The sequence below is a fragment of the Bos mutus genome, chromosome 5 (assembly GCF_027580195.1).
Source record: "Bos mutus isolate GX-2022 chromosome 5, NWIPB_WYAK_1.1, whole genome shotgun sequence".
In the NCBI taxonomy this organism is placed as follows: domain Eukaryota; kingdom Metazoa; phylum Chordata; class Mammalia; order Artiodactyla; family Bovidae; genus Bos; species Bos mutus.
In genome coordinates this window covers 100073197-100082928 of record NC_091621.1, presented here as the reverse complement: position 1 = coordinate 100082928, position 9732 = coordinate 100073197, and the positions used below count along the sequence as shown (strand labels likewise).

The 9732-nt window shown below is 45.9% G+C and overlaps 1 protein-coding gene across 2 annotated transcripts in view; it reads left to right on the top strand.

Annotated features, from left to right (window-relative positions):
* The first annotated feature begins 834 nt into the window (after positions 1-834).
* LOC102282962 (apolipoprotein L2) overlaps positions 835-9732 on the top strand; it is a 41248-nt gene continuing 32350 nt past the window's right edge. The window contains exons 1-2 of one of the 2 annotated variants that reach the window (XM_005887466.2): positions 835-1041; positions 8854-8918. The gene's annotated coding sequence lies outside the window, so the exon portion shown is untranslated. The remainder of the gene's footprint in view (positions 1042-8853; positions 8919-9732) is intronic. The other variant, XM_070371359.1, reaches the window with a different exon arrangement.

The window sequence follows — 9732 nt, the reverse complement described above, 5'->3', positions numbered from 1 at the left end:
CATCTTTACTGTCCAAGGGCTTTGCTGAGAGATTTCGGGGACTTCAGGATATTTAAGGAATGAGCTACTTCTCATCTCCTTGCATGGCCCAGCAATAAACCTTTCTGGGCCCCAAAACTCTGATGTTTTGCTGTTGTTTGGCTCACAGTATGTCAGGCTCTCGGACTTGCATTCTATAACACATGAAGCCCAAAGTATTCTTCTGGACCCTGGGGTCCCCCAAGGGCAAAGCTAGATGGACCCTGGGGTCCCCCGAGGGCAAAGCTAGATGCCATGTGGAGCCCTATACCATGGCCACAGATACAGAGCTCCACACCAAGGTCATCTCCCAAACTGACTGTGCCCCATAGCAACCGTTGATCTAAACTGGCCAGCTCCCTGACCCCATAGTACGTTAAAAAAAAAAAACCTCACCCTAATGAATCACCTAATGCCACCCTTCCAGCAGGAATTTTCTTTGTGTTGAGGCTATAAAAATTGGCCACTGGCCCACAAAGAGCATCAAGCACGTCGGCTGTCCCTGGTCCATCAGGTAGTCTGCCCACTGTCTGAGCAGCGCTCCTCACTCCCCTCTGCCCTTGGTTCCCAATACTCTCTTCTAAATACCCTGTATCTGGAAATTCTTTCCAACCCTCACACAATCGCATTTTTGTGGCCCATATGGGGACTCAGAGGCTTTAGCAGCAGCCCCGTCTTCTCCCCACCAGAGGGCAGTAGCGCCCTCCCCACTTGTGACAACCAGAAATGTCTCCAGACATCCTGGAACATCTGCTGGGTGGGTGGGGATTGGGGTGGGTGGTGACACAGTTCCCTGGGTGAGGTCACACCACTGGATCTTAGCTCTGGAAAAAACCCTGGGAGCGAGGTCAGGACTGTGGGCAGGGAGGTTGGCCGGCCCCCGCCTGGAGGTGCTGACCATGACCCTCGCCCCACAGGGCCTTCGCCAAGCAGCGGCAGCAGCTGAGGGCCACGAAGGTCCTGCAGAGGAACTGAGCCGCCTACCTCAAGCTGCACAAGCAGTGGTGGCGACTCTTCACCAAGGTGGGTCTGGAGGGGCTCCGCGTGGCACAGGGACGAGCGAGCCTCACGCTGGCCTCCTGCGGGGCTCAGGCCCCGGGGCTGGCACTTTGCCCTTGTGTTCCCGTGCCCAGAACTTGAGCCGGGTATGGTCCTGCCCTGAGGATTGAGCTGGGGCATGTGTCCAGCATGGATGGCCGAGGTGCTGTCGACCCGAGTCCCCACGTCAGCTCCACGTAGAGACAGCACTGCCTACTCAGGAAATTTGGCTCGGGATCTGCGTCTAACTAGGTCCTCCCTAGGCTTTACAAACATCCCTTTATTATTAAAGTGTGTCAGGCTGCTTTGTTCATAAAAAATAATCTGTGTTAGTTGCAAATTTTTTTAATTTTTAGATTTTTAATTAAAAAAAAAAAAACTTTCTTTTCTCCTCTTCCTGTAAAAATGGTAAAATTCCTAGTTTTTATCACTGTCCTTCCATGTCTGCACCCTTCAGTAGCTCAGCTGGTAGAGCAGAGGACTGTACAGGTGGTTAGCTGCTGTCATCCTTAGGTAGCTGGTTGGATTCTGGCTCAGAAGAAGTGGTTCAAGTTTTGGGCTTCATTGGTGGCTCAGCTGGTAAGGAATCTGCCTGCAATGAGGGAGACCTGGGTTTCTATCCCTGGGTTGGGAAGATCCCCTGGAGAAGGGAACGGCTACCCACTCCAGTATTCTGGCCTGGAGAATTCCAAGGACTGTATAGTCCACGGGGTCGCAAAGAGTCGGACAGGACTGAGTGACTTTCACTTTCACTTCCACATCTAGAAGAGCGTAGCTCGTCCTACCAGGTCTACACTGGTGGCTCAATTTCCCTGTATTCCTCACTGTTTGGTATAGGCTGCGTTTAGACTTATTTACGGCAAAGAAGGTATGTTTTGCACCTGGGCAGCAGGCCTGCATGCCAGCCCCTGGGTCACTGTTTGGCCGGCCTAGTTGCTCAGGGGAGCTGCAGGCTCCTAGACCAAACGCTTGCCAGGCCTCCAGCTGCTGACCCGTCCAGCCTCCGAGCAGGTACACTTTCGGGCCCTAGGAAGGGAGCAGCAGGAGGTGATGGGAGAGGTAAGGGCCAGCACTGGAGCTGGGTGCTGCTTCCTGTCAGCGGGGGCCCACTCCCATAGAAGTTCTGGGGGGCCTTCCCCTCCTCTCCCAGCTGGTGGTGGCTGCAGCGTTCCTTGGCTGTGGCTGCACCCCTCCATTCTGCCCCCGTTTCTTCGTGGACTTCTCTCCCTACTCTCTGCTGTCTCTGTGTGTCTTACAAGGATGCTAGTTGATTTAGGGCCTACTCAGATAAGCCATAATGCTCTCATTACAAGATGTTTCACTTGAAGGGTTTTCAGAGACCCTTTTCCACATAAGGTCCCATACACAGTTGCAGAGATTAGGTCGTGGATGTACTTTTTGGGGAGCTATCATTTAACTCACTACAGGACCCACAAATATCAGTTCTCCCCCTTAAGGTCCTCTGGACTGATGTTCACCTTATGCAGGAGAAGTGCTGGAGGGTGCCCATGTCTGCCCACCAAGGGGGAGGGAGCAGTCCCCAGGGCTGCCTGAACGCCCACCATGCATGAGAACCCAGGGGCCACTGATCCCAGAGTCCCTTGTGGAAGGGAGGGGTCCTTGCTCCCTTTCCAGCTGCCCATGTGTGTCCGTGGAGCCTAAATGCTAATGCCCCTCCTTGTCCAGCCTCTCTTGTTCCCCCTGCTCGTCCCTCCTCACTGCTGGCCCCTGAGGTGGACCATGCACCCTGGTCCCAGCAAGTGCTCACCTCTTCACTTGCCTCCACTGAGCTGTCGACTTTCCCACTGGTCTCTGATTCCTGGCATTAGCAATCCCCTCATCCCTAATTTCATAGTTGCTTATTTTTCCAAATAATTCCCAAGTTTCCTCCCAGACTATGGTTGTGAATGCAAAACTAGAAATGTCTATGTTAATTTTCTGGCTGTGGTCCCCTGGGGTGATGGTGAGATGCTCAGAGGGGCACCATGAAGGGATAAATAAATATAAGAGCAAGTGAGATCACATCCGATGCTGTGTCCCAGCATCTCCCCTCTATATGCCAGCAACAGGCATTTAGAGACAGAGGATGACGTGGTGGTCAATGAACTTTGTTCTCTGATTCTTGGGCAAATAAAAAGGCTTTAGCTTCCTATTAAGGTTTTATAAAACACTACAGTGAGATCAATCTAGAGAGATCAACAGAAAAGATGACACTGATTCTGTTTTTTGAATAATTTTTCAACAGTGACCAGGTAATATCTTTTAGATTTTTTCCTGCGAAAATGTCATACTTTTTTCTGAATTAGCGGCTATAGTAGAGACCAACAGAAAGGAAAATGAAGCTACTCAGTCATGTCCGACTCTTTGTGACCCCATGGACTAGCCTTGTGGGATTCTCCAGGCAAGAATACTGGAGTGGGTTGCCATTTCCTTCTCCAGGGGATCTTCCTGACCCAGTGATCAAACCCAGGTCTCCCACATTGCATCGGATTCTTTACTGTCTGAGCTACCAGGGAAGCCCTGAAGAGACCAAATAATCATTCCCAAATTTTTATCCTTCACTCCTTTAAAAAAAAAACTAAAAATTAAAAAAGTTTCTAATTATAGAAAAAAATACACAACATAAATTAACCACTTTAGCCATTTTTAGTGTCCTTATTTTTTATAGAAAAGACACTGAGTTTAGGTGAGTATATGGCAGCCCTGCCTCCCTTGTAGCTCCATGTAACCTCATTGCTAAATTTTGACTAATCAAAGGTGAGAGGAATGATGTGTGGACCTTCTAGGTCATGTCTTTGAAGGGAAATTATGAGCTCTGTGTCCTTCTCTGCTCTATTCTGGGCTGAAATGTCTGATGAAAACCAGCTTCCACATTGAATTAAGACCCCTCACTGGAAATGATGGCTGAGCAATAACAGGCTGGACTTCTGGTCGACTTACCTACCACCTACCTCCCAAATGCCTAGCAACTTGGACTTTCATGTCTGAAATGAATACATCTACATTGTTTGAGTAATATGTTAATATCTTGTGAGTCCTTTGTTACAGCAGCTAGGCATCCACATCCTAACCAATATGAAACCATCCCTAAGCTTCATTCTCCTCTAGGCTTTGAGTCTTCTCATCCTTTCAGAACACTGCCTCTCTGTTCAGCCCCTGTGAGTTGACCATTGCTTGGATCGCCTGTGGCTTTGACATTGACTTCTCCCAGGATCCCATGTCTGAGCCCTCACCTCTCCAGGGGATCCCAACACTGTGGCCTATGAATCAATGACCTCTTTAGGCTTCTAAGACTCAGTTCCCAGACTGGCCCAGCCCAGCTCTTATATTAGACAAGATTAAGGATCACTCCTCCACCCCTACACCCATCCCTCAGCCTTCCTGTTAATTTCCACACTTAACTGGTGAAATAGACAGGCAGGAATGAGAGGATGGCAACCATAGAACCAAGGCAAGGGGGGTACAAAGATTTGGGACTAACTTCTAATAGGTATGGGTATTGTTTTGGGGATGATGGAAAAGTTCTGGAATTATGTAGTGGTGATGTTTGTACACATAGTGAATATACTAAAAGCTACTTTTCAATGGTGAATTGTATGTTATGTGACTGATATCTCAATTCTTTTATTTTTTTTTCTCTTTTTTTTTTTTTTTTTTTTTTTTTTCTCAATTCTTTTAAATGCTACTTTTTAGAAAGCTGTGGAGATGGTAGGGGAAGAGTTTCAGAGAGTACATCCTGAAAAGGGACAAGAAAGGGTAATGGAGAGTCAGGTGGAGAGAAGACAGGGCAGAGGGGAGGAAGCTGTGACCAGCTGTCTTCCTGCAGAAATCAAAGTGACAAGTGACAGGGGTCATGCGTGGAGCTGCTGGTTCCTGAAGGTGAAGCACATCTGGGGGCTCTGGAGGGGATCCCGGCACAGTGGAGGAGGTGGGCCAGGCCTCCAAGATCCTTTCTTTTTGTTGTTTTTATATATATATATATTTTTTTTTTTTTTTTTTTACTTTACAATATTGTATTGGTTTTGCCATACATCAACATGCATCCGCCACAGGTGTACACGTGTTCCCCTCCTGAACCCCCTCCCACTTCCTCCCCATACCATCCCTCTGGGTCATCCCAGTGCACCAGCCCCAAGCTTCCTGTATCCTGTATCGAATCTGGACTGGCGATTTGTTTCTTATATGATATTATACATGTTTTAATGCCATTCTCCCAAATCATACCCCCCCTTCCTCTCCCACAGAGCCCAAAAGACTGTTCTATACATCCAAGTCTCTTTTGCTGTCTCGCATACAGGGTTGTCGTTACCAACTTTCTAAATTCCATATATATGCATTAGTATACTGTATTGGTGTTTTTCTTTCTGGCTTACTTCACTCTGTACAATAGGCTCCAGTTTCATCCACCTCAGTAGAACTGATTCAAATGTATTCTTTTTAATGGCTGAGTAATACTCCATTGAGTATATGTACCACAGCTTTCTTATCCATTCATCTGCTGATGGACATCTAGGTTGCTTCCATACCCTGGCTATTATAAACAGTGCTGCAATGAACATCAGGGTACACGTGTCTCTTTCAATTCTGGTTTCCTTGCTGTGTATGCCCAGCAGTGGGATTGCTGGGTCATATGGCAATTCTATTTCCAGTTTTTAAAGGAATCTCCACACTGTTCTCCATAGTGGCTGTACTAGTTTGCATTCCCACCAACAGTGTAAGAGGGTTCCCTCTTCTCCACACCCTTTCCAGCATTTATTGCTTATAGACTTTTGGATTGCAGCCATTCTGACTGGCGTGAAATGGTACCTCATTGTGGTTTTGATTTGCATTTCTCTGATTATGAGTGATGTTGAGCATCTTTTCATGTGTTTGCTAGCCATCTGTATGTCTTCTTTGGAGAAATGTCTATTTAGTTCTTTGGCCCAGTTTTTGATTGGGTCATTTATTTTTCTGGAATTGAGCTGCAGGAGTTGCTTGTATATTTTTGAGATCAGTTGTTTGTCAGTTGCTTCATTTGCTATTATTTTCTCCCATTCTGAAGGCTGTCTTTTCACCTTGCTTATAGTTTCTTTTGTTGTGCAGAAACTTTTAAGTTTATTTATGTCCCATTTGTTTATTTTTGCTTTTATGTCCAATATTCTGGGAGGTGGATCATAGAGGATCCTACTGTGATGTATGTCCGAGAGTGTTTTGTCTATGTTCTCCTCTAAGATTTTTATAGTTTCTGGTCTTATGTTTAGATCTTTAATCCATTTTGAGTTTATTTTTGTGTATGGTGTTAGAAAGTGTTCTAGTTTCATTCTTTTACAAGTGGTTGACCAGTTTTCCCAGCACCACTTGTTAAAGAGATTGTGTTTTCTTCACTGTATATTCTTGCCTCCTTTGTCAAAGATAAGGTGCCCATAAATGTGTGGGTTTATCTCTGGGCTTTCTATTTTGTTCCATTGATCTATATTTCTGTCTTTGTGCCAGTACCGTACTGCCAAGATCCTTTCTTATGGCTCTAGGGTTACTTACCCACAAAAAGCAATGAACTACTGATACTCGCAGCCCATTGGGTGAATCTCAAGAGAAGTTTGCTGAGTGAATTTAAAAAGATCTGCCTTGGGACTTGCCTGGGGGTCCAGTGGTTAAGACTCTGCTCTTCCTCTACCAGAGCCACAGGTTTGATCCTGCGTGCCACATGGCACAACTGAAAAATAGAAGTAAAAAATGCAACGGCCAGTCTTAAAGGGTTACGTGCTACATGATTCCACTTATAAAATATTCACAAAATGCCAAAATTCTAGGAATGGAGAACAAATCAGTGGTTGCCCAGAGTTAGGGAAGGCCCAGAAAGAAGTGACCCCAGAGGATCAGCACAGGGAGTTCTTTCGTGGGCACAGAACACTCTGTATATCAGTTTTCATGATGGTTAAATGAATCTGCACATATGATACAATGTGGTAGGACCATCTCTGCCGGGGTCCAGCCCCGGTGGATCCAGGAAATTCGAAGCGGGGACCGCGTCGGCGAGGATCAGGAAACAATTGCTTAATTAAACGTTAATTAAGGATATAAAGAGTGGTTAAATAAGGATAGCTCAGTGAGGAAATTCAGTGGAGAAAAGAGGCTGAATAACTTGGTTTACGTGGAAAGCTAATAAAATTCCAAGGCTAGGAATTTACGTCACCTAGGCCGCAGGCGTCATCCCGTTCTCCCGAAGGAGAGGAGACACTAAGGCCTCCCCTGTCAGATCTTAGAAGCCCAGCAAAATTAGTAGGCTTGATGAGTCTCCATGCTCCAATTCAGCCGGAAGGTGAGAGAAAGAACGACATGGGGAGACCAAATTTCGGTGAACAAGGCCCACACTTTATTTTCCAAAGTAGTTTTTATACCTTAAGTTGTGCATAGGGGATAATGGGGGAAGGGGTAGAGTCATCAGTAAGCAGGCTTTCTTCCTGCAAACTTATCATATGCAAAAGTTTAGGTGATTTACATCATCTTCTGGCCAGGAGGCCTGTTAACATTTTAAGACCCTTTCTTCAGAAAACTTATTTTTCTCTAAAGGTGATTAGTCAGGCTCCACCCTTCAAAAGCATTAGATAAAGTTGCATTCCTATAGGGCAAAGGTGTGGTAGGCTATAACAAGAAAAGAATTAACTCAAGGGTCCAAGATTACAAACATTAAAGCTACTACTTACATTCTATAAACCAATTATATTAATCAGTACACTGCCAGGGACACAGTAGGTAAGGGATATGGAAACTTAGCAGCAAACATTGGCCCAACAAGTGAAAAACCCTTCACCAATACAATTTCTAACCAATCTTTTAACTGCTCAAAGGAATCTGTATTTAGACAGTTTAGAACATCTCATGCCTCTCATGGTTGTGAACTAAAACACTCTTGTCACGCCCAGGAACTTTATTAACTGGAGCTGTAAGTTAACTCTTTTTCAGACAGAGAGATGGTGGTGGGGGACAGCCCCCCGTAAAGTCAGAGGTGTAGGTGAGAGCACAAGGCAGAAAGTAGGCAGACTCTGGTTTTGGGGGTAGATGCTCGAGAATTTCCAGGGGGACTCCTGAGGCTCGATCCCGCCTTTGCATATGCCGAATCTCCTTCCTCATGACCTTTGCCACAGGCAGAGTTCCTCACACTGGCTCCTGGCACATCTCAAAGACATAAAAATGAGAACATGCAAAAACTGGTAGAATTTGAGTGCAATCTATATTCTGCTGCTGCTGCTGCTGCTGCTGCTGCTGCTGCTGCTACTGCTGCTAACTCGATTCAGTCGTGTCCAACTCTGTGTGACCCATTGGACTGCAGCCTACCAGGCTTCTCCATCCATGGGATTCTCCAGGCAAGAACACTGAAGTGGGTTGCCATTTCCTTCTCCAATGCATGAAAGTGGAAAGTGAAAGTGAAGTCACTCAGTCGTGTCTGACTCTTAGCAACCCCATGGACTGCAGCCTACCAGGCTCCTCCATCCATGGGATTTTCCGGGCAACAGTACTGGAGTGGGGTGCCATCTATATTCTAGTTAGTTGTATTTTGATAGTGACTGCAGTTATATAAAATATCACCACTGCAGGAAAATTGGGTAAAGGGTACACAGGACCTCTCTGTAGCAATTTTACAACTGTGTGATTTTGTCTGTGAGTCTATACTTATTATTATTTTTTTAGTCTCTGATTCAAGAGTTGAATTGTGGAGATAAGAATCGTTGGATAAATGAAGGGGAAGGGAGGCCAGCTTTGTGACCTTGGGAAATGAATGAATGAATCTTCTAAGTCTGCTTTCTTATCCACGCACAGGAATGATGAGAACGGCAGACAACTCAGGGAGGTTTTAAAAGAGGAAAAGAGATGATGCCAACATGGTGAGCCCAGAAAACAGCACTTCCTGTTGACTGAGCACCTACTGTTCACCAAGCTCAGTCCCTGCCTTGTCTCACTCATCCTCTCAGTGACTCTACAGGCTACTCACTCTTTCTATGAGCAAGGAAACCAAGTCACAGCAAAACCTGGGGTAGCCTAAAAGGGCTGCATGATGGCAAATTCTCTCCCTACTCATGGAAGATGCAGAGTCATGGACGCAGCCGAATGGGGCCCAGAGGCTCTGTGACGAAAGAGTTCAGGCAGCTTTCCCCCTGAGGTGGGGCTGTTCCAGGAGCGAGTTAACACTTGGAGCCAGTTGCAGTGGGTCCCCATGGGCCTGTTCGGACCCATCTCCCAGTGCCCACTAGGGCCTCTGGCAGCTGGGCTCACTTCTTAGGCCAAGTGGTATTTGACATTGTGACTCATCTCAAGCTATTGTGGAAGAAAATTACATTTTTAGACTATTCAAGGATTTAAAGATTTCTCTTCCTCTAAGGAAATGGCATAATTCAGAAAACAAACCGAAACAAGAGGCAGGGAGACCCGCCCAGATTCCCCACTTGAGGGGCAAGTCTGAACCTTAGTTTTCCCTTGTGACTCAGGGATAATAAATGTTGTCATCAGAGGGATGTGGTAGCTTACACAACAATGTGTGTGAAAGTGCTTTGCAGATTGTAAAGGGTTCAGGTGCTACTATGTTTTCCGATAAAGGTTCGGTTTTTTAACAATTTATTTAAAATTTTTAAAATCATCAACTTTACCATTTTACCCATTTTTAAAATTTTTATTTATTCACATATTTGATTATTCACTTGG